This window comes from Lepus europaeus, chromosome 7 (genome assembly GCF_033115175.1).
Source record: "Lepus europaeus isolate LE1 chromosome 7, mLepTim1.pri, whole genome shotgun sequence".
Lineage (NCBI taxonomy): Eukaryota > Metazoa > Chordata > Mammalia > Lagomorpha > Leporidae > Lepus > Lepus europaeus.
This window is the reverse complement of record NC_084833.1, coordinates 109,076,594-109,101,163: the sequence shown is the minus strand read 5'-3', so window position 1 is coordinate 109,101,163 and position 24,570 is coordinate 109,076,594. Positions and strand designations below refer to the sequence as shown.

At 41.1% G+C, this 24,570-nt stretch overlaps 1 protein-coding gene across 8 annotated transcripts in view; it reads right to left on the bottom strand.

The window, feature by feature from the left end:
* The window catches only part of TBCEL (tubulin folding cofactor E like), an 89,346-nt gene extending 70,922 nt beyond the window's left edge, over positions 1-18,424 (bottom strand). The window contains exons 1-3 of one of the 8 annotated variants that reach the window (XM_062197212.1): positions 18,273-18,391; positions 10,295-10,434; positions 113-259 (exon numbers count right to left, since the gene is read on the bottom strand). The gene's annotated coding sequence lies outside the window, so the exon portion shown is untranslated. The other 7 variants (XM_062197214.1, XM_062197220.1, XM_062197217.1 and 4 more) reach the window with 7 other exon arrangements.
* Between the last annotated feature and the right edge of the window lie 6,146 nt (positions 18,425-24,570).

Below are 24,570 nucleotides of genomic sequence, written 5' to 3'. Positions count from 1 at the left end.
CAAAGAAACAGGGGAGAGAGGATGAAAAGAGAATGCAATGAATAGCCAAACAAAACTGGATGATTTTGTAAAACAGAATCAGGAAAGTAAAAGCAAGCAGAAACAAACACACCTGAGCCTCAGCACTGACGAACAAGGAGACCCGCAGGAGGGGCTGAGAAGGAGGTGGGGTAGGACGACAGCTAGATCTGTGTTCTGCTCTTGGTGACCAGGGCTTGAACAAGGACAAAGCACAAGCTCCAAGGTGGACATCGGGAGGCTGGAAGAAGACGAAGATGCCAAAATAACATGTTTGTAAAAGTAACCCAAATCTTTCACTCAAACCCTCCACAGTTTACCCAAATTATTCTGAGTCTGCAGTGAAATCACATCAGAAAGTGATGTTCCCTGGAAAGCCTGGGGAGCTTCAGACCTCCCTGCCACCTGAGCACAGGAACACGAACCAAGACAGGAAAGATGCCACTCCTGCAGGTTTCAACGTATTGGAATAATACAGTTGGAACAGATCTGCACACTTGAAAAAGAAATCCCAATAGTTCAAGATGTGCATTCACTTAAGACAAGATTAAATCTGAGAAGAATTTTCATAAAAACAGAGAAATGGAAAATACTCTCAAGAACTTTAAAATAGGGGCCAGCATGGTGGTGTAGCAAGTTAAGCCTATTCCTGTCCCAGCTGCTCCACTTCTGACTTAGCTCCCTGCTAACGTGCTGGGGAAGCAGCAGGTGGCCCAGGTGCTTGGGCCCCTGCCACCCATGTGGGAGACACTGTTGAAGCCTGGCTCCTGGCCATTTGGGGAATGAACTAGCAAATGGAAGATCTCTCTGTCTCTCCCCCTCTCTCCTTAACTCTGCCTTTCAAATAAGTAAATGAATATTTTTTTAAAATTTCATACTTTCATACATATGCTATGGACCCATTTATATACAATTAATCGATCTTAGCTATTCAGAGAAGGGCAGAAAAAAAATTACAGGCTAAAAGATACTTGCAGATATTTGTTTCCAAAAATTTGAAAACAAGTCTTACATTAAATATACAAGCCAAAGGTTCCACAATTTCTCCTTAGGACATTTCATTCCAGTAATTTTTTTTCTCCACTTAGGTGCCTACTTCCTTCACAGGACAACCTAAATGAAAATCTCTTTACCAACTGTTTAGTAAAAATGGAATAAAAATATATATTTTTTTTTGCTCTATTTGCACCCTACTAAGTGATACTAATTAAACTTATTTGTCCATTCATGTATTTATAAACTGTGTGTCCTAAACAAGCTTATGCCACCAGATGCTGAATCTGTGCAAAATACAGTGCTAAGTACTAAAGAAACGGAGAATGAATAAACCCAAACTGTCCTTGGGGCATCCATAATCTGGAAGGAAACACAGGAGATGGCACAGACGTAAAACCAGCCACACAAAGAGAGTAAGTTAAAACATAAGAAGTGATTAACTTTTAGACGTGTTACCAAGACAGTAGGTGACAGCCCCGGTGCTATGGTGTAGCAGGTGGAGTCGCCCACCTCCTGTGGTGCTGCACCCCATGTGAGCATGGTTGCACTACTTAGGATCCAGCCACCTGCTGATGCACCTGTGAGGGCATTGGAGGGCCTGAGTGCTTGGGCCCTTGCACCCACTTGGGAGACCAGAAGGGGACTCTTGGCTTCTGGCTTTGAACCTGCCCAGCTCCAGGTGCTGTGGCCATTTGGAGAGTGGACCAGCAGATGGAAGATGTCTCTGTATCTGTCTGTCTCTCTCTCTCTCTAACTCTGCCTTTCAAATAAATAAATAAATAAATCTTTTTAAGAAAAGAAAGTAGTGATTTCTAAGCCATCGAGGAAGACCAGGTTACAAGGTAGGAAAGGACAGAGGCACACACAATAGAACATGAACAGTCACAAGAGACTGAAACAGCGGTTGTCAGAAGGACTACTGAAACACAAATTGGGGGGGGGGGGGGTGAGGAGGACAGAGGCAGGAGACTGGACCTGGGCCGTGGAGATAACAATGGTCATCAAGACTGTCCCTGCTCAGGCCAGACTTCTTCCTGCAGGGATAAAAGAAAAATCCCTCATAGATCACTCTAAATAAAGTGCAAGGATAAGAGTTACTCATCTTTACATAGAATATGGGAAGGTAAAAAAAAATAGTAGGAATTTTTAAGTTCCCCAAGGACTGTGCCATGAGGAGTTTGTCCTTTAAGGGGATGCATTTTCAGTACCCATTCAAGCAGGTGGAAGCCATGGACTAGGGGATTAAGGAAACAAGTAAGTGGAGATAATCAGTGAGGATGAATCACATCTTTGAGAAGCTTAGATGAAGGTAGAAGAGATGGCAGAATTCACCAAGAACAACCAAGTGTTAATAAAGAAATGTTTTTTCTTAAAAATGGACAAAAGCACATAGGCTGAGTCTGGGGGCCCAAGGAGAAAATACAAGGGATGGCTTCAAAGACCCTCCCCGGATTACTACCTCTCTAAGAAGTTTTTTTTTTTCTTTTCAAAGCCCATTTAGCTTTCACTTCATGGACTCCTCTTCTAACTTCATTCCCAAAAGCTTTCTTTTTTTAAACAACTCCCCAACTATAGTCAAGCCCTCACAGATTCTTGGGCATTTTAGATAGTTGCAATTTTGCTTATTTGTTTTGTTTTCTAAATCAGCCTTTCTGATCCCTAGCATTATCCCCAATAAAATAAAATTACTCTGGGAAAGTCTGTGTGTGTGTGATACATTTTCCCTTCAAGAAAGATAAAATAAATCGATGAATAAAGGTATATTAATAGGCTTTTTAGTAAGTATTTGATTTAAAGAATACAACATTCTTTCTGAACTTTTAAAAATTCCCAGTCTAAAATAACTTTAGAACAGCAAATTCTGTAACCCCCACCATGTGGTATCCCTTTTTTATTAGCTAAGCTTAAGATGTAAATAACTGTGACCAACCGCTTTTCATATCTGAAGTGTATTTACAGCCACGGCCATACCAAGAGACTTCAGTGACAGATTTAGCAAGTAGATTAGGCCTGTGGATGCACCTGATGGTGTATATCCTTCTAGACCATTTTTCTATGCTATGTAGATATGTGAGTATGTATTTTAGCAGACAGATTAAATTGCTTTTAGATATACAGTTTTATAACCTGATTTTTTGCTAAGTAGCTTATGAAAAACTTTCAGTGTCAATAAATATATACTCATATAACCATTTTTAAGGTTTTTCAAGTATTCTACTAATAAGCTTTTGAGCCGATGTCACAAAAGACTGCTAGCTTTCTTCCTATAGAAACACTTCAAGCCATCGTCCAAGACAGTGTAATGAGGCTGGGCAGGGTGGCCTCATTCTCAATGACACGTCTAATTTAATCTATCCTAAAGTGTATATACATGAAGTTCTATATCAGTGCTATCCCTAAGCATTATGTAAGATAGCACTGTGCATGCCCCATTTGAATAAAAAGTAAGGAAAATAAACTAATTAGAATAAACTTTTAGAACTATTCTTAGAATTATAGTTAACTCACTACCTCAACTGCTAGCATTCCAAGTGCAAAACTAGAGTGTAGCTGATAAATCCATTATCACAACACACCATGCCGCTATGATTTCATACCGTACTAGGAACCACACTATTTCTCAGGCTCTCTTTCTCAACTGCATGCTACACCACAATCAAGTGTAATAACACTGCGGCTGGTGTTGTGGCATAGCAGGTAAAGCCACTGCCTGCGATGCCAGCATCTCATACGGGCACTGGTTAGAGTCCTGGCTAATCCACTTCCAATCCAGCTCCCTGCTAATGTGCCTGGGCCCCTGTACCCACATAGGAGACCCAGATGAAGCTCCTGGCTCCTGGCTTCAGACTGGCCCTGCTCCAGTCATTGCAGCTATTTGGGGAGTGAACCAGCAGATGGAAGCTTCTTTCTCTCTCTCTCTCTCACTCTCTGTAACTCTGACTTTCAAATAAATAAGTAAATCTTTAACAATAAAATAAAACAATAAAAACATAATATAGCACAGCAACTTTTTTGGTAAATTAAAACAAACAAAAATCTGGGGCAGTAATTTGGCCTAACGGTTATGACACTGGTTAAGATGTCCATGTCTCATTTGAGTACCTGTGTTTTACTCTCAATTCTGGCTCCTGAGTCCAATTTCCTACTATTGCAGACTCCAGGAGGCAGAAGTGATAGCTTAAGAAACTGAGTTCCTGCTACCCACATGGGAGACCTGGATTGTATTCCTAGCTTTCAGCTTCAGCCGAGTCCTTTGTGGGTTGGCTATGAGGGACAACTGAAAAGTAAACCAGTCCTTTCTCTCTCTGCCTCTCAAGTAAGTTTTTAAAAAATTCAACACGGCCAAATGAAATGTGAATGCAGATTCCTAGTCATTCTCTGAATTATGCTACGAAGTCAGGAAGTGCTACCTCTTTCTTATCATAGCACCACAAACACTAAATTCTCATCCAAAATTCTTCATTTCACTGCATTAGTGACACTAAAGATGTGTAAAACCATGACTGTGTTGTCAGTGAAAAGTACGGCTTCAGGGCCATCAATACACTCAGTAAGGAGAGGCGCTGCATACAAGGCCCAGCTGATGGCAGACAAAGAGACAAAGTTTTCTCCTCTCCAGCTGCACACCAGCAGACATGACTGGCTCACAGGCTTGCAGTTCATGGCGTGTTTCGGATCCAAATGCACTAGCCCAAGAAATTCATGATTTTGATGAGAAATTTGAGCGAATATTAAGAAAACATTGCTATTTAGACTGAATTGTTTCTTTGAAAATATTTCTAAACACTTCTTCCTTGATTTCCATACCCACTGATTGTCCAAAAATGTTGGCTTAACCAAACTGTCTGCATCTCCGTCACATTAGGCTTTTAATACAGAACAAAAATACTTTCCACAACCACAACAATAAAAATGGTTTAACATCCGCAATACCTTTTACTTCAACAGGTTCAAGGAGACTTCACCCTCACCACCCACAACACACATCCAACTCCTTCACAAACAAAATCACATCCACCCTTACCTTTCACTTGGCCCAGATTCTAGCTGGGAAAACTGCAAGCCTTTAACACGGCACTTACTCAAAGCAGGAGGAGATAGTTACCATTGACTAGATGTTCCCAGACCAAACGTTCCACACTGAGATTAACAATCATTGTAAAGCCGAGTGTTTTCTACTACCACTCTCTGAAACTGACAAACTAATACTTATCTCTGCTTACAGGCCAGGAAACTGCAGGGACTTGCTCATGTTTCGGTGGCCCCATCGTGCTAAGTCATACTTTGTGTAGCCCTAATCTATTGAGCCATGCTGTCTCTCTTAAAAAAGAAGTACTTCACGTCAACAGTATACAGCACCAAACAGAAATGTAACTTAACAAGTATTAAAATGTATGAAAACCATTACAGCCAAAATACCTCTTATGAGCACACGAAGTAGCTGGACCAAAAAAATAAATATAAACAGCAGAACTAAGTGGCCTAGTCAACAAAGGGGAAAGAATTATTTTCAACTTCTCCATACCTCCGAAAGCAGTGTTTGTTTTTTTCTTGAATGGATTGGGTTTCATCAGAAGAAAACTGTATATGCACATGTTGTTTCAGCTGTGAGCACACAAGTTTAAGGTCATTATTTAGTTGTTTTCAGAATAGATTACCTCCATTATCTCTGCTCTACATAAGCCATCATGTAGAGGCGAGGCCTCATTGGCAACAGATACTAGTTCATCACTCTGCAGCCTTCTACAGGAGTTTATAAACCACTCTGGCTCATACCCACAGGCTGCCAGAATGCCTAACATTAGCCACACAGAGAGGTTTCAGAAGTTTACAGGCCATTGACAATTTTTTCACTAGCCCCTTTCACACTTAGTGCCACAGCAATTTTGCCTGATGTACTAAGTGCTGAGTCTGCAACTACAGCGGCTGGATGTAAACCATGACTGACCAGGACTCTGTGGAAAAGTTACTGACATTCACCAAGTTCCCATACTCTCATCCACAGGAAGGGGCAATAGATGGCCCCTAATTCCTAGCTCATTGGGTTGCTGAAAAAATGAATTTAAAGAACATAGTTAAAAAAATGTTTAGCACAGTGCCTGACTCATGGAAGGCACTTACTTCCCAGGAGTAGGCTAATTAATGCCAATTAATGAGTCGGCAAAATCATGTCTGACACTTAAAATGCTACTCCTCTTTAACTGGATGATCTTGCCACACCTCACTACCTGTCTAAATTTTACATATCATTCAACACTCGACTCAAAATAGACTTCAGAGATAATACCTTTTCAGGTATCTCTTGTGACCATGATATTTCCTTTGAGCTGAGCTCACAATATCTGTTGCCTAAAATATTCAGTGTGCAATTAATTTGTAACATATCAGCATTCATTTTTATCCTTTATAATGTGTTTATTCAATTCATACACAGTGATGTGATTTTCAGGTGTTCTTGTAATCTCAGAGCACACAGGTCCTGAAGGTAAGAACCATATTCTAATGCTGCTTTGTGCCTATCATACACTGGAACTTTGCACATGATTGGCACCCAGGAAATGTGCTAATGTAAGGTTTTCTAGTCACTTCTGATTGTGCATATCACACACAATTTATGATATATGAAAATCAGATTAATGCATTCTGAAATCAGAGTAGTGAATTAAAAAAAAAAAAGTTCCATAGCTACAGCTTGGATACACAATTATGCCTACTCCATGGAGTTCCTAAAGAGGTGATACACAGCAAAGAACTAATAGCAGAAATACCTGCTCCTCTACCATGTCAAATTCTTCTATAAAAACAACAGCCACAATAGATTTAATACTGAACATATGATTTTTATATCCCTATACTACCTTACAACCCATATGCAAGAGTTAATGATTAATGCCATATTTCAGAACAACAGGCACAACTACAGATTTGAATATTTGTGCGTTGCAACTAAGAATGTAAAATGGTTTAGCTGGTTTGGAAAATGGGCTGGCAGTTCCTCAAACATTCAAACACAGAATTACCATATGATTCAGCAGTTCTTCTTCTGGCTATATACCCAATAGAACTGGAAGCAAGGAGTGGAACAGGTATGTGTAGACCCATGAGCAATGCCAACGTGATTCACAACAGCCAAAAGGTGGAAACCAACCAGGTATCCATCAGTGAGTGAGTGGATAAACAAAATGTGCTGTGTATGAGGGTAATTTTAAAAGCTCATGGAAAAATAGAATGAAAAGGATGAGTTTCATTTTGGTGCAAAACACCTTTGAAATTCATGTATAGTCCTTTCATAATATGTAAGTTCTACATAGGATGGAAAACAATTTTTTTAAAGATCTACTTATACGGGCTGGTATGTGGTGTAGTAGGCTACACTTGATCTTAGCCAAAAGGCTGAGAAACAATGGTATAGTATCTGGTTGTCAGGAGTTAGGGGGCGTGGGGAATGAGGAGTTACTGACTAATGAGTACAGAGTTATAGTTTGGAAAAATGAAAAAGTTCTGGAGGTAGATGGTGGTAATGCTTACATAACAATACGAATGTACTTAATGCCACTCAACTGTACACTTAAAAATGGGAAAGATCACTTATTGGCCTTTTGGCTAAGATGAACTGTTTAAAAATGAGGCAAGCATGGAGCCTCACAGTCAGAATGCTGTCTAAGTGGCACATGTCCCACACTGGAGTACCTGGGTTCAGTAACTTGCTCTGGCTCCAGACTCCTGCTTCCTGCTTCCTGCAGATTCTGGAAGGCAGCAGTAATGGTTCATGTGATTAGGTTCTTATCACCCACAGGGGAGACCTGGATTGAGTTCCAAGCTCCCATTGTGGGTATTTAGGGAGTACTCTATCTCTTTCTCCTCTCAATTAAATAATCTTTTTTTAAAAAGTTAAACTGCTAAGTTTTATTTAATTTGTATTTTATGAAGTTTTTTTTTTAAATAAAGGAGTATATTCTATGCTAAAAACTGAATTTATATCAAGTCCAAAATTTCTGGTTCTTGCTCCTAATGGCCTTATCAAATTAATGTAATTAATTCACTTGAGGATCTTAAACCATGAATGAGGGGAAAAAACAGATAATTCTCAACAAATGCATTTATTGGAAGATTAGATTTGTGATGTATAAATCTTTTTGCTGTTGTTGCTGGAATCCTTTACCAATGTTTATAAGGGGAAATGTCACTAACTGAATGAGGAACTAAGAGTTGATCTTCAAACTTCAACCTCCAGAGGATACCTGGCTTTACAAAACTTATACTTTGAATGTATCAATAATGACTATGAGAAAATATAATCCTCATATGAATCATAATAATAATTTATGCCTGGTTTTAAACATTTCAAGAGCTGCAATTCTTTCCCGAAATTACTACTTTCAAACATTTACCTATGAATTATACTAACATAACAGTATCATGATTATAAATATAAGAATATTTCAAAAAGTTTGTGGAGAATGGAATTAAAATTTTATGTAAGTGCAAAACAATTGAAACCCCTGCATAGTTTTGTATAATATGCATTTTCATGAACTTCTTTTGCACCAAAAAAAACCCTTATCTTTTAATTCCATTTTCTACAAACTCTTTGAAGTACCCTTGTGTAAAAGTATTCTAAGAAAGAAGTCTCTTGACAGAGATAATGGCATCTGTCAATCAGAACATTTAGTATTTGAAGGATTTACTGCACTATTCTCTCAAAATAAAAATGTTAAAATGATATGTGACTAAGTATGACAAAGAGGAGAAAGTGCAAAAGCTAATGTTTTCATAACAATCCACCTTCCGATCGATATTTCATAGGTCAAGCCTCATTCATTATGCATTTCATATTTGCAAACTCCTCTATATGCTAAAATTAAAATCCATGCACACATGAGGGGTTTTCAACAAATTCATGAAAACACATATTTATTTCTAACCCCCCAAATCAACACTGGTAACATTGCTGTGGTCACTTGCAGTTACACACACAGCAACCAGAACAATGTGACTTGCCCAATGCGCATGTGCCCACCTGCAGCAGAACGAGACATCCCTCCGCTCTCTTGTATCAGCTCTCATACTGTACACAAGTGTCCTCTGGGTGGTCTATTTAGTGCTGTATCTGACATTTTGTATGTTTCTTGGGATTTCACTATTTAAAATGGCTCCCAAGAGTAGTGCAAAAATACAATCTAGTGTTCCTGAAGCACAAGGAGGCTGTGATGTGCCTTGCAGAGAAAATACATGAGTGAGATGGCTTCATTCAGGCATGAATTAGACTACTGTTCACAGTAAATTCAGTGTTAATGAATCAATAATATATATTAAGTAAAGTATCCCGAAACAGAAACACATATAAAACAAGCTTAAAATTGAACATTTGATGAAAATATTATGTCATAGGCTCACTGGAAGCGACTTCTGTATTTCCCCTAGGAACAATGATTCCATATTTATTAATTCAGTGTTCATGGCAACTTCACATAAAAATATGGAGAATAACAAGAATTTACTGTGCTTTGTTAAAAAAAATAAAAAGACAACTCTGGGGAGAAAAATAGACCAACAGAACAGAAAACAGAGCCCAGAAACACGCCTATGTAAATTTGGCAGGAACTGGCATAAATATCAGTAAGAAAAGCTTCAACTATTCAATAATTGATGCAGGGACAGCGAATGGCAATCTGGGAAAAATGAAAGTGAACCTTCACTTCACAACAGAAAAAATTTCAACTCTAAATAAAATGTGAAAGCGAAATTTATTCCCTTGAGAAGAAAACCATTATTTCTCCTAATAAGAGAAGAGCTTTATGATCTTAATTTGGGGAACTATTTCACAAACAAAACATTAAAGAAATATACAAAGTAAAAGTTAGCCAATAAAATGGAAAAACTTTGATCATCAAAAGACATAAAAACATAAAAAGACAAGCCAGAAACTGGAGAAAAATAAAGAATCTTTGCAATTCATGTAACTCACACAAAGAATTCTTCAAACAATTAAAAAAGAGGTAAACAACCCTATAGAAAGACAAGAACACGTATTTGACAGAATAAACTCAAATGGCTAAGAAATACATGTAAAAGATACTCAAGTTCAATAACAGGAAGACAAAAATTAAAATCTCAACAAGATACCATTTCATATAAGTTAGCAAAACCTAGAAACTGACAATATCAAGTGTTGGGAAAAATGGAATGGGAACTCTCACATTGTTAGTGGGAGTATAAATTGGTACAAATGCCTTGGAAAACAATTTGTTGCTGTCTAGGAAGGTGAGGATGCACATACCCTATGATCCAGCAGCTGCACTCCTCAGAGTAAGCTCCACAGGAACTTGGACACAGGCACCAGGAGACAAGTATAAGAAAGTCCATAACAACAGCATTGTTTGAAATTGTAAAATTCCTGGGGGGGGGGAGCCCTTACATCTAAGAACAAGCAATTGGAAATATTATAATATCTTCACAAAATAAAAATAACAGCATTTGAAATTAACAATTGATACTTCATTATGCCTGCTTCCTTATCAATACAAGTGACTTTTAAAAACCAGTGTTGAATAGGTAAACTGACTAATCCTAAGAATATATACAGTAGAATTCCATTTGCACAAAATTCAAAAACATAGAAACTTAATCATCTTATCATTCAGGGTCACAGACATATATGATAAAAACTGTAAGGAAACACAGAAGATATTAAATACAAAATTCAGAACAACGATATTCTTGGTGGATGGAGGTGTATGATCAAGAAGCACACAAGGGTTGAATTTTACTTCCCTCTTCTAATCTGCTCCTCATCCATCTCAGGAGCTGCTTTTGACTTTCTTCTTCCTCTCCCACCCCCATGTAATTAATCAGCGAGACCTAGCAACACCACGTCCAAAATGCCCCACCCCTGACCTGTTCTTTCCTCCTCTGCTTGCAACACTAGCTCAAGCCATCATCAATCTCCCACTAGGATGCAGTAGCTTCTGCCCTCGTCTCTCCTGACTTCTGCAAAATTCACTCTCCACAAAGCAGTCAAGTGGTCTTTTCAAAATGTCAGTCAAATTATGTCCTTTAAACTTGGCAGTGGGTTCCTTTCCCACCTAAAATAAAATCCAATCTCTCAATTATTTATTTATTTATATTTTATTTTATATGAAAGGCAGAGAGACAGAGAGAGAGAGAGAGAGAGGTATCTATTACCCACTCATTCAATCCTAAATGCTACCAACAAGTCGGAAGCTGGGAAGTCAATCCAGTTCTCCCACATGGGTGTCAGAGACCTAAGTACTTGAGCCACTAAGTGGCCTTCTGGGGTGCACGTTAGCAGGAAGCTGCAATCGGAAGAAGAGCTGGGACTTCAACGCCAGCACTCCAGTATGGGATGAGAGTGTACCAAGCACCACCTTAACCACCAAACCCCCACCCCAAAATTCAAGCTCTTTTTTCTAGTCTTCAAGGATGCCTGTACACCAATCCCTGCTCACCTCACGAGCCCCACCTCCTTCCACTCTTCGCAGCCCACAAGGCTTCTGCCTGCTGGCTTCCAGCTTCTCAAATTTGCCAACCTCACCTGGCCCGCGCAGCAGCCTTTACACTGGTCAGACTGGCCTCTCCCCTGCCTCTCCTCACCCCATCAAAAGCAGCACACTGCCACGACCAACCACTCGGTGTCACTTCCTCCTCTCTCTAGCTCATGGAGAAACATATTAAGAAAAAAAAATTATGCATGGATTACAATTTTTGACCACCAGAACAAATTTACCTTCTAATTTCTTTCTTCCACACATTTTGTCAGATGAATGGAAGAGTGAATTTTATTCTAAAAGGCATGAAGTAATATATTCTGACAGTGAAATGAAAATCAGAATATACCAGTGAGGACTATGGCAATGTGAAAGAAAGAAAAATTTTGCAGAATCACTGGAAAAACCTTCTTCTAAGAGCAATTTTGGTTTAAACCACGTGCCTCAAAACAGTACTTGTTAGGGACACCTTCTTAAGGAAGATTAATGAACTATTCATGAATGTTTCACACAATGACAAGCTCCTGAGTTTTGGAAATATGTCACCTCCTTAAATCTCGTGCTGTTAGAAGAGCACTGTGATCAAAGTACGAGCTTCAGTTGGCTCTGAGTTCAGTTTCAACTGCTGTGCCCTTTGGGTGGGTCACTTACCTCTCTACCCCCGCCCCTGCGTTTGTAACACAAAGCTACAGTCATGCTTCGCTTAACAAAGAGAATGTCTTCTGAGAAATGTGTCTGAAGCTAAGTGTGCACTTACACACACTGAGATGGCTCCAGTGTCACTAGACAATAGGCCATCATATATGCAATCAATACTTGACCAATACATTGTGCAGTGTATGACTGTATACAATAGCTATTTCTTGGGTTACTGTGCAGATTAAATGAAATAAACTTTAAAAAGTATCTGGTTAAGTGCCTGCATGAGCTTGGGTTTGGTGGGGAGCATTTGTCTAGTGATTAAGAGATCCCTTTGGGACAGCCACATCCCATGGGAGAGTGCCTAGGTTCAAGTCCCTGCTCCAGCGCCCACAGTCAGCTTCCTGCTAGTGCAGCACCCAGGAGACAGCAGGCAAGAGCTCCAGCAGTTGGGCCCCTGTCACACACGTAGCAGACCTGGATTGAAGTCCCAGCTTCTGGCTTCAGCCCTTGTGAGCGTGTGGGGAGTAACCTGCCAGATGGGAGCGCTCAGTCTCTGCATCTCAAATAAAAATACACAGGTTAAAAAGTAAGTGCCTGGCATGTAGTAGGTGGTCAAGAAAGTGTGGCTATTTTTATGAAAGCTGAAAGTAGGGAAATAAGAGAAAAACAATGAACTGTTATGAATCAGATGACAAACATCCTCCCCTGCTGGCAGAGGTAACTGCAGACATAGCCCAGGACCAAATCCTGGTACTAAATCCAGGACTAAATGCATGGGAAGGATGGGCAAGGCGTTAAGAGAAACCGAGGGAGCGCCTCTTTTCTTTACGGTGGCTGGTTACAAAGTCTCAGAGGAAGCATCAGAAATATCCCAGATGAAAAAGAAGGAGAAAGCCTGAGTAAGAGAAGAGATGCGAGATGCGGTGAGAAATGTAGTGTAGCTGGCACACAGCGTGTAGGGGAGGAGGGTTCGAAGATAAAGAGGGACTAGTAGGGCCAGAAGGTAAGAGGTTAAGTTGCCTGTTCCAAAAGTTTGCACTTTATTCTTTAAGCAGTGGGGGAAATAAAGGGAGAAAATTTAACATGCTAATTTGATAACAATTCTTCTAAAGAAGGCAAAATACCTTTATGCCTTTAAATAGCATATAAGTCCACAATCTGTTAACCTAAAATGGAAAATATTTTAAGCCTAAATTCTTGAGACTGCATGAACAATTTGTTTATTAACAATGACTGAGCTGGAACTAATTCTCACAGCTATGTTTCATTCCATGTTAAATGTCCCTTATCCAAAATGCCTGTGAGACCAGAACTATTTTTGGATTTCAAGGTTTTTTGATTTTAGAATATTTGCATATACATAAGGTATCTTGGGGTGGGGACATGAGTCTAAATGCAATATTCACTTATGTTACCCTCATATCTACCTTAGAAACATAACCTGAAGACAATTTTATACAGTATTTTAAGTGCACCTGCAATGACTTGCCATCTATCACAGGACATCAAATGTGTGCTATCACATCCACGCTCAAAAACTTTTGAATTTTGGAGCACTTCAGATCCTGGACTTTTGGATAAGGGATATTCAACCTGTACTATGATGACCACTGTTGTGCTAGTCTTCGTCATAATAGCATATAAAACATTTATTGAGAGTTTACTATGTGCCTTGTACTATGTTGTTTTGCACATATTATTTCATTGAATCCTCACAACACTCTTAGGAGGCATACCATTCATCTACTTTCCAGATCATAAAACTGAAGCTAAGACAGCTTATGGCCAGATGGTTAGCGAATGACAGGGCCAAAATGCAAACCTAGCCTGAGCTCAAAGTTCTAAAATTCAACCAATCTGCTGAACTACATGATATTGTTCAATTCATTTACGTATTAACTCAAAAATGACGTGTGTATCGACTACAATTTAAAGCATCATGCTAGATCAGTAATTTTGAAATTTTACTGTACAGAAGCAGCACCTGGGCAGCTTGTTAAAATGTAGCTTCCTAAACTCTACCAGAGATTCTAATTCACTAAGTCTAGGGTAGGATTCAGGGGTCTCCATTTTTAACCCTAAATTCAGTCAAGTCTGATTCACTCTGTCTATGAATTATGCTGAGACACCTGTGACATTTGAGTGTCCTATTCTTAACTTTACCATATAAAAGGAGTAAGAATGAGGTGAACACACAATACAGGGCAATATAGGAAAAGCAGTAGAGACAAGTCAAGCAAGAAAGACTTCTCAGAAGAGAGGCCATCTGAGATGAACCAGGATGAGTGAGATTTCATAAAGGAAGGGAACACACTTTGTGCAAACTCTTGAAGGGACCATGTTGCACACAGAAGCACGTGTAAGGAGTAGAGGCCTCAGCAGGAAGAGGATCGGCATTTGGGGATGGAAAGGTAATGTTAAGAAATAGGTACAGAAGGGTTGCAGTTGGTCCTGAATGGCTTTATTCACTACTGGCACTAGACAGCAGCTAATTTTGGGGGGGAGGTAAATAAAACCACCACAGCAACATTTCTTGAAGAGTTCTTTCATGAACTTTCATGAGACTATCTGGAACTAGAATAACAGACAGTGGGTATAGTTAGCCTAGTGACATTCCAATCCCAAAGCAATAAAAGCCTAAAAAGGCAGGAATGGTAAATCTTAATGACTACTTGTTTATAGGGCAAAGATAACAATCACAACTAAATGGTTTCTTCACCCTTTAAATCCAAATTGTGCTCTACTATGCTTATCACAGCCTGGTTCACAGTAGCCAACATATGGAACCAACCAAGCTGTCCATCATCAGATGAATGGGTGAAGAAAATGTAGTACATGTACACAATGGAATACTACTCAGCCATAAAAATATAATGAAAGCCTGTCATTTGCAGCAAACTGGATGGAACCAGAAGACACCATGGTAGGTGAAGGAAGTCAGACAGAGAGATAAATATATGTGGGAGCTAAAAAAAATTCAATCTTAACAGAGAATATTGATTTCTAGAGGCTGGAAGGAGTGGGAGGGATAGAAGAGGTTTAGATTAAAAAACAGGGGAGGCTGGGTGTGGTTCATTAATTGTGACAAATGTCCTAACATGAGATGTTAATAACAGGGGAAGCTGTGTGTAGTTTATGTAAAGAATATATCATACTAATAAAAGATGTTAACAGGGGAAGCTGGGTGTGGAACATATATAGAAACTCTTTGTACTACAGTTTTTGTTTTGTAAATTTAAGAACAGTCTGCAATAAAAAGCTTTTAAAAATGAAAATGAACTATCTCACAATTCATTTCACATTACTTCTTAGAACTTTTTCTTTATACAGATGACTAAGCCCAAAATATACAGCAAACTTATTTAAACCACAGTCCAGGACCAAGAGATCAGTAAATAGGCCTCTGAGTAGTCAAAATACATGTCACACAGTTCATACACTAAGAAAAGAAAAAGAAAGTAAATATTATTCAGAGGTCACAATCTCATTTTACACAAAATTCTAACAAATCCAAGTATCAGATTTCCAAACCCACAGCAGTTTGGAAGCAAACATTACCAGAAGAAAACAGCCTGGTACAGGTAAACACACATAAGTAGTCTGAGGGTCAAGAGAAGAATTGAAAACTATAAAAAAGCACACATAATCACTCAGGGTAAGTTCTCCACAATTGTTTATTGACAAGCATACATAATTCCCAGAAAAATGAAATCAATGAGCATCTTCCTTAATGTTCCAAACACCTACCACAAAGGGAAATCTTCTTTAAACATTCTTTCATGCTAAATATTCCAAAACAAATAATATTCACCTGACTACAAGAGGTAATTTTTAAAGGATGGCTGACACAAAACAACACAGCCCCTCTCATCAGTAACCAAGACATAGTCAATAAGTGGTTAAAGGCAAGGATATTACATAACACACACAGATTGAAGGTGATAGAATGCTCTCAGATGGCATCCAATCAAGAATGGGAGCCCACTGATGAAGTCCGATTTGGGCAATACTTTCCTGATGACTGTGCCTTTGAATTCTGTGTTCCTAATAATATGAACTCGTCCTACACAAAATGTAACACTATTAAGCTGGTCTTAAATACATACCTTATACATTTACCTACTGAAATTAGGCAACATCACTTAATACTCAATGTTCTGAAGCAATAGGCTATGTGACAACTTTTCAAAAATACTTTAACATGGCAACACATGGAGACCACTTACTAGTCACCAACACTCACTGATATTTTTTAGGAGTTAATGTGATTTTTCTAAGCATCTCCCCCATTGTATAAATAGATGAAAACATTGTTTTCATAGAGGAAGTTAAGACCTTAATTGACTTAAAGTTATACTTAGGTTTAAATTATACAGTAAAGCCATGAACCTTCTAACCCCACTGATGTTGCAAAAGGTATACTATACTGTAATTACTAGAGTAAGAAGACTTTGCAATGTTTTAAAATATCAGAAAAGCCAATCAGTGTACCCTTAGAACACTGGAACAGTAAAATAAAATTTCCTTAACTATGTTGTAGTGATGCAGCAACTAAATGAAACTAGGCCTCTCATAATTCTTAAACAAAGCAAAGGATAGGGAAAATTAAAACATACACACACAATTTTGTCAAATGATCAGGCCACATTAATAGGCCAAAGATTAAAGATTATGGTACTTCAAAAAAAAATGGGTCTAATGTGCTCTACGTTACAAGCATATAAACACCTGAAGCAGTCATTGGCACCTGGCTGTCCTGCTCCCCCAAAAATCCATCTTCTTAGAATCACCCTTGCTCTCTAAAAGCTTACAGTATAGGGATGGGGAGGCCCAAGAAATGTGTCTCAGCAACCATGTTTTTCAAACTGCAAGTTGTTACCCATGAATCAATGGGGTGAATTTCAGTCAGCATTTTTTAATGAAGAGAAAGGAATGTAACAAATTCTCATAATGCATCATGGGGAATAAGGGGTAAATATTGCTCTGTGAAACTTTTCATTCACATGTAGGTGTGTACCAGATCACAATGCAAGACGTACTTCTGTGTGGCCGATTTAAAAAAAAAAAAAAGGAAAGAAAGAAAAATGAGAGCGGTTACCCTAAAGAGCTAATGCCTCAGCACCCACTCCTCTTCCTGCTCAAGATGGAGCCCTGGAAACTGACTTAAGAGCTCCAGGGCAGCATACAAAGCAGACGGGGCAAGCCCCAGCTAAGCCCGTACTTGGACCTGGAAGCACTACCAGCTTCCCCCAAACAACCCTGGGCGGTGCCTACAAGCTCTCTGTAGCTTAGCAACCTACAGCGTACAGCTCCTCCCTCCCACACCGGCTGTAAACAGTTCAACTCTTCCACGCAACTTTCCTCAACTACCACCTCGGAGTCCCAACGGAAGGCAGTGGGCCATCTCGCCCCTTCCCCAGCTCCCGGGGTCGTCCTCCTGGGTCAGGACTAGCGCTCCGTACCCCCATTCTCCGCAGAGAAGCTCCACACAGATCCTCCCTCCCCCCAGGGTCCCAGGACAGGGCACCCTCCCGCCGGCCCCAAGCGACTCCCACCCCATCTGTTAACTCGGGCAACTCTCTTCTCGCCACCTCCTTTGAGGATCAGCTCCGGGAAGGGGCAGGCATAGCACCCCAGGCCCCGCGAACGCCCGCTCTTGCCCCCACCCAACCTCCCAGGGGTAGGTCCTTCCTTTTTGGAGACAAGTTTCCTAGTTGCCCTGCAGCCCCCGCCATGTCTCCATCTCCTCTCTCGGCCACTGGGCGCCGTCCCATCCCGCCGCCTCGGGGTCCCGGTGAGAAGCCTACATTCTCCTAGGAGCTCGGCCAGCCGTCCCTGCAGGGCCCCCTCCAACCTGGAACCAGCCCCCCTCTCCCAAGCCGGGGCCCTCCCCGCTCCGCCCCGACCCGGCCAGGCCCCGTCGTCCTCCGGCCAGCCCCGGGTCAGGCCTCTCAGCCCCGCAGCCGCTGCAGGCAGACCCCCGTCCCGCCCCAACTCCTTCCCCGAGCCTCGTCTCCCGGCGCCCCACAGGAGCGGCCCTCGGCTCCGGAGGGGAGCGCCTCGGGCCTCGACAACCCGGCAGAGCCGGCGGGCCCGGGCTCCACTCACCCCTCAGCCCGGGAGGCGGGGGAGCTGCTGCGGCGGCTCCTCCGGCTGCGCCTCTCCTCCCCCCTCCCGGCCGCCGCCGCCGCTCAGCCTCCGGCCTGGTCCCCAGCCGGCCCTGGCCCGGCTCCTCTTCACCTCGTCCCCCAATCCGGCCGCCGGAGCCCAGTGTCCTGCATTGACCCGGAAGCAGCTCTCTCTGCCCCACAACAACACGTGACCTTGGCGCACGTGTCACGTCGGCTGCGTGGATGGGAGGGGGTGCCGGAGGAGCAGGTCCTCCCCGACCAAGCTGGGGTTGCCATGGCGACAGGGATGCTGCGCTGGTCTGGGCCTCGCCAGAAGCTCAGCTCATCTGTCTGCGGTTCCTGCCTGTGCATTGAGGGGACATCCCCGGTGAGAAACAGGACTAGGGTTGTCACATCAGCATGAAAACCTCACCAGCCACCCTGGAATCCTGGCCTGCTGGGGCCCTGCTGTGCTGGGCCATCCTGATCAAGTCACTTTCTGTCTCCGGTTCAGGGGCCTCCTCCATAATATGAGAGAGCTGTAGGAAGGGAGGCCTAGGCTGCAGTCTAATGAGCTCTCAGGCTGGTGTACATCAGGATGCGTGCAGTCCACCCTTCACAAGGCCCGTGGCACCCTGAACTGCCCACACCAATGTAGAAACAGCAGCTTCTGTCCGCTGAGCACCTTCTAGGTACACCCGTTCCAGTGCGCTATTGAAAAATGTTACAACTCCGGCTGGCACTGTGGCATAGTGGGTAAAGCCGCCACCTGCAGTGCCGGCATCCCATATGTGCCAGTTCAAGTCTCAGCTGCTCCACTTCCAATCCAGCTCTCTGCAGTAGAAGATGGTCCAAGTCCGTGGGCCCCTGCACCTGCGTGGGAGACCTGGAGGCAGCCCCTGGTTCCTGGCTTCAGATTGGCTCAGCTGTGGTCGTTGGGGCCACCTGGGGAGTGAACCAGCAGATGGAAGATCTCTCTCTCTCTCTCTGCCTCTGCCTCTCTGTAACTCTACCTTTCAAATAAATAAATTTCTTAAAAATAAATAAATAAATACATTTACTTATTTTAAAAAATGTTACAACCCTCCCAAATTTGTCATTTTTTACCAATGAAAACTGAAATTCACCCAGCTATTAAAAGTCAGTAGGCTGAGATTAGAACCCAGGTCAGGCTGGCACCAAGAACACGCACTTCACCCATGATGCCAGGGGCTTGCTCCCACTCCATGCACGTCATATCTGACTGTTGGCTTGTGATTGCTTGTTTATTACTTTTTCCATTTCTCTTACAGGAGCATACATGGACTGGGCATGGTGCTGACTGAGCTTAAAGAGAATCCAGCCTTGTGTGGTGAAGACACAGGAAGAATGCAGGCAGCGGTGTATATGGTTTTGTTGTGTGTGTGTGTGTCAGGGAGGGCATGGGGGCGTGTGTGCACATGTATGTATTGAGTCCTTGGGTGAGGGATAGGAAATTCTGTAGGAGAGATCTATGGCAGCTGACAGCATCAAGTCCTGGGGACTTATTTTTGTCATTTTGTTTTGCTTGATCTTACCCCATAGTTGGGGCTTAGAAGGGAAAAACAGCTGGTTAAAAATGATGCTCTGAGGAGGAAGGGGAGGAAGAGACAGGCAGTGGGGGTGAGGTTGCTCAGGTGGGGTCTTTCCTCCTCCTTCTGCAGAGAACAGCATGGCTTCCTGGAACCTTAAGAATTAATAGCTGGGGCCAGCTTTGTAGTGCAGCGGGGTAAGCCACAGCTTGCAATGGGTTTGAACCCCAGCTACTCTGCTTCCAATACAGCTCCCTACTAACGCGCCTAGGAAAGCAGCAGATGGACCAAGTACTTGGGACCCTGCTACCCACACGGGAGACCCAGATGGAGTTTCTGGCTGCTGGCTTTGGGCTGGCCCAGCCCCAACCATTGCAGCCAATTGGGGAGTGTACCTGCCATATGTGATTATTTAAATTTAATTTAATTGAAATTAAAATTTCATTTCCTCAGTCACATGACACTAGACACACTTTGAGTGTTTGATTGCCATCTATGGCCCTCACACCAGAATCTGAGCTCATAATAATTGTCAAAAGACGGAATATAGTTCTATCATGAAGTTTCAGTGAAACATTTGCATGTCCTTTTAATTCAGCAAATGTTATTTCATAATGGTTACACCTGTTGTCCTTTAGCTACATGGTTAGGGGGAAACAAAGATACATAAGGCATGTTCACTTTGATGTATTTGGAAGAGTAAATAACTGAATAACAGAAATAACTGATACAGGGAAATTAAGGGGATGTTGTTTTTTAAGTGGGAAAAGGGAGTCATATTCAAAGCTGAAGACTGTTCCAAGCAAGCAAACGGATAAGGAATTGTATGGGAATTCAACCTGGGTAACAGTAGTGCTCAGATGGGAGCAGTAGGCAAGAGAAAAGCAGCTTGTTCGCTTAAAAAAATAATGTCTGATTTGGAAATTATGTCTTTGATACCAGTCCTGCTTTGTCCACTAACAACTGTGTCTCGTGAACTCTTTCTGCCTTAGACTATTAACTACCATCTAACCTGGATTAAATAAACTACTGTAATGAATCACCCCAAATCATGTGTAATATATTGTATATACTACATTGTGTGTGTTATGTACATGGACATTTCAAGAGGAAGTACCATAGATTCCTTCAGATTCAAAAAGAAATCCCAATTCAAAAAATGTAGGGTGCATGATCCCTCTAAATTCTGTAAGTCTCATGTTCCATATATTATTTGTATGACTTTATTGATATATTTGTCAGGAAATATACTGTTGTGCCAAGCTTAGTGACGAAGCAAAGAGCAGAGATTTCTAAATTTATTTTAAACTGGAGAGTCATACTTAGAACTATTTAGAAAGTGTCACGATTTCCTTACTGGGCAGAATATGGTCTTTAAAAAAAACAACTCTTAATTTGCTTTGCTGCAATTTCCATAGATGAATCAGTCACCAGAAGCTTGGTTTTCATGGAGGACGTACAGTTATTAAAATCATCTGCAAAAAATTGCTAGAAGCCTCACAACCTCTTTTAATTCTGATAGGATGAGAAATGGCGCACATACAGAAAGTGCACACAGCGTTCACACATGTAGAGCTTAATGGATTATCACAGACACTCTGGCTACCACCACCCATTCAAGGCACACAACACTGCCAGCTGCCCAAAGCTTCCCTCTGGTTCTTATACCCACCATTCTCTCCAAAGTTTATTATTTGACTTCTACTGTTGTAGCTATTTCCCCCTGTTTTTAAGCCTGCTGTAACTGGAATCAAATGCATGTAACTATAAATTATTCATTCTTGATAGTAAATATTATTTCATCTTATAATCATACCACACTTACTTATCCATTTCTCCATTGGAAAACACTTGGGTTGTTTCCAGTTTGGGGCTATTATACGTAATACCACTCTGAGTATCCTTGTGCTTGACTTTTAGTGCCTTTGTATATACAAACACACACATTTCTGTTGAGAACATAACCAAGAGTAAAATCGGTAGCTCATTGCATAAGATCAGCACTGTTCAGTAAAAATACAGTGCAACTCAAAGTCAAATATGTAATTTAAATTTTTCTGGTGGCCATATTTAAAAAGAAAAATTGCTTACAGTAATTTACACTGGCAATGTTCCAGGTAATCAATTAAAAAAAGTGATTACAACTTACCATATTGGATAGCCCAACTGTAGATAATACGACAAAACACAGTAACTATGCCAATTTACATCCTTGGAAGCAGTGTGTCCACATCTTCACCAACACTGGTACTATATTAGTCTATTTAATCTTTGCCATTTTAATGGTGACTGTGTAGTAATATCTTGTTTTAATTTGCATTTCCTTCATGATAAGGTTGAATATCTTTTCTATTTGTTGGCCAATCTATATTCTCTTTTATGAGAAGGCTAGGCAAATTTTTATATTTATTTTATTTTTATTTGAAAAGCAGGGTTAGAGAGAGAGAGAGGGAGAGACAGAGAGAGAGAGCGAAGGAGAGAGAGAGAGAGACATCTTCCATCTACTGTTTCACTCCCCAAATTGCTGCAACAGCCAGGGCTGGAGCTGCACCAGGCCAAAGCCAGGAGCCCAGAGCTTCTTCCAGGTCTCCCACATGGGTTTAGGGGCCCAAGCACTTGGGTCTTCTTTCACTGCCTTCCCAGGCACATTAGCTGGGAGCTGGATAGGAAGTAGAGCAGCCGGGTCTCCAACCAGCACCTGTTATAGGACACTGGTGTCCAGGCGACAGCTTAACCTGCTAAGCCTAAACATTGGTCCCGAGACTAGGCACTTTTTTTCTGTTGAGTTGGTCTATCTTTCTCTTATTGGTCTCATTGAAATTAGTTGAAAAGCATTCTCTCCCTCTCTCTTTTTCCACTCTTTGTAAAAATTCTCTGTAAAATTATTCTCCATATAATATTGGCATTGTTTATTCCCTAAATGCTTCTTAGATTTCTCCAATGAAGCCATTTTGACACAGTTTTCTAAATGGGAAAGTTTTAAATGATGGGTAATTATAGGTCCAATGTATTTTTATTTTTTATTTTTTTAAAAGATTTATTTATTTATTTGAAAGGCAGAGTTACAGAGAGGCAGAACAGAGAGAGAAAGATCTTCCATCTGCTGCTGAAATGGCCAGAGCTGGGCCGATCTGAAGCCAGGAGTCAGGCACTTCTTCCAGGTCTCCCACATGGGTGCAGGGTCCTAAGGACTTGGGCCATCTTCTAGTACTTTCCCAGGCCACAGCAGAGAGCTAGATCAGAAATGGAACAGCTGGGACTAGAACTGGTGCCCATATGGGATGCCGGCACTGCAGGAAGTGGCTTTACCCACTATGCCACAGCGCCAGCCACTCAATGTATTTTATAACACTACTCAAGTTTTCCTATTTCATCTGTTTTTGTTTTAGTAAGTTGTATTTTTCTAGTTATTTCTCCCATCTAAATTTTCAAATTTATTGGCATAAAATTATTCATGATGCCGTAGTTCTTTGTCATATCTGAGGGATCTACAATGATTTCTCATTCTTATTCTACATATTGATTATTTGTGGCCTGTCCTTTTCTCTTGGCTAGTCTCATCAATAGAGCTTCTCCAAGAAGCTCTCTGTGTATTTTCCCCTGCTTTATTAATTTCTGCTTTTATCTTTATTATTTCCTTTCTTCCTTCATATTTGGTATAACTTACTTTTTTTTCTTCTTTTTTATTTTCAGATTTATTTATTTATTTGAAAGGCAGAGTTACAGAGAGGCAGAAGCAGGGCTAGGAGTGGGGAGGTCTTTTATCCGCTGATTCACTCCCCATATGGCTGCAACAGCCAGAGTTGCACCCATGCAACGCCAGGAACCAGGAGCTTCTTCTAGGTCTCCCACACAGGTGGAGGCGCCCGAGGACTTGGGCCATCTTCTACTGCTTTCCCAGACCATAGCAGAGAGCTGGATCAGAAATGGAACAGCCCAAACTAGAACCGGTGCACATATGGGATACTGACACTGCAGGCGGCGGCTTTACCAGCTATGCCACAGCGCTGGCCCCCATCTTCTTTTCCAAAAGATGCCTAGAAAACCAGAAACTTCTCTCAATGTACAGTGTTAATTGTGTGCCACAGTTCTGACATGTAACATTTTCATTATCATCCAGTTTTAAATATTTTCTTTAGCTTGCTGATGTGATGTTTACATTAATTGATTTTTAAATGCTGAACCAGCCTTGTCTACTTGGGGGATCTCACATAGGTGTGGTATATAATTCTGTATGTACATTGTTGGATTTGACTTGCTAACATTCTGTTGAGAATGTTTTACATCTGTGTTTATGAGACATTGCTCCATAGTTTTCTTGTAATGTCTTTGTCTGGTTTGCTGTTATGATAATGATGATCTCACAGAATGAGCATCCCCCTACTTCTATTCCCTGTGAAGACCACAGATAATTGATGTTATCTATTCATTAAGTATTTCAAAGATTCACTGATAAACCCATCTGAAGCACACGGTTCCTGCTTTGAAAGCTGATTTTTGGTTGTTTCTTTAATAGATACAGGCCTACTGAGATCACCTGTTTGTCTTTGTGTGAATTTTGACAGATAATGTCTTTCGAGAAATTGGTCCACTGCATTCAGGTTATTAAATCTGTGGAGGATGAGTTGTTTATAACAGTGCTTTTTTATTATTATTTTCATGTTTGTGGGATTTGTAGTGATGTTTTCTTGTTTCCTGTCTCATTTCTGATTAAGTAATTTATATCTTCTCTCTTTTTTTTCTTAG